This window comes from Nanorana parkeri, unplaced genomic scaffold, assembly GCF_000935625.1.
Source record: "Nanorana parkeri isolate BGI_ZX_2015 unplaced genomic scaffold, ASM93562v1 scaffold624, whole genome shotgun sequence".
NCBI classification, from domain to species: domain Eukaryota; kingdom Metazoa; phylum Chordata; class Amphibia; order Anura; family Dicroglossidae; genus Nanorana; species Nanorana parkeri.
Genome location: NW_017306892.1, coordinates 74,450 through 74,674, shown reverse-complemented (window position 1 = coordinate 74,674; position 225 = coordinate 74,450).

Genomic DNA, 225 nt, shown 5'->3' with positions numbered 1-225 from the left:
GATCTGTATAAAAAGGTAGGTTGAGGCGCACATCCAATTACAAAGGCTTGAAAGAGGAATTGACAAATTATGGAATAGGTCGTCGGTGTGGGGTTATGAAGTTCCACGGTTGCCAGAAGCCCAAAATCCGTCCAAAATGGTCCCTGCAGAGCACTCTACAGGATTATGTCCAGGAAAAAAAAATGGTGGGGGGGAAAAAAACCACCAAACAAAAAAAAAAAAAAA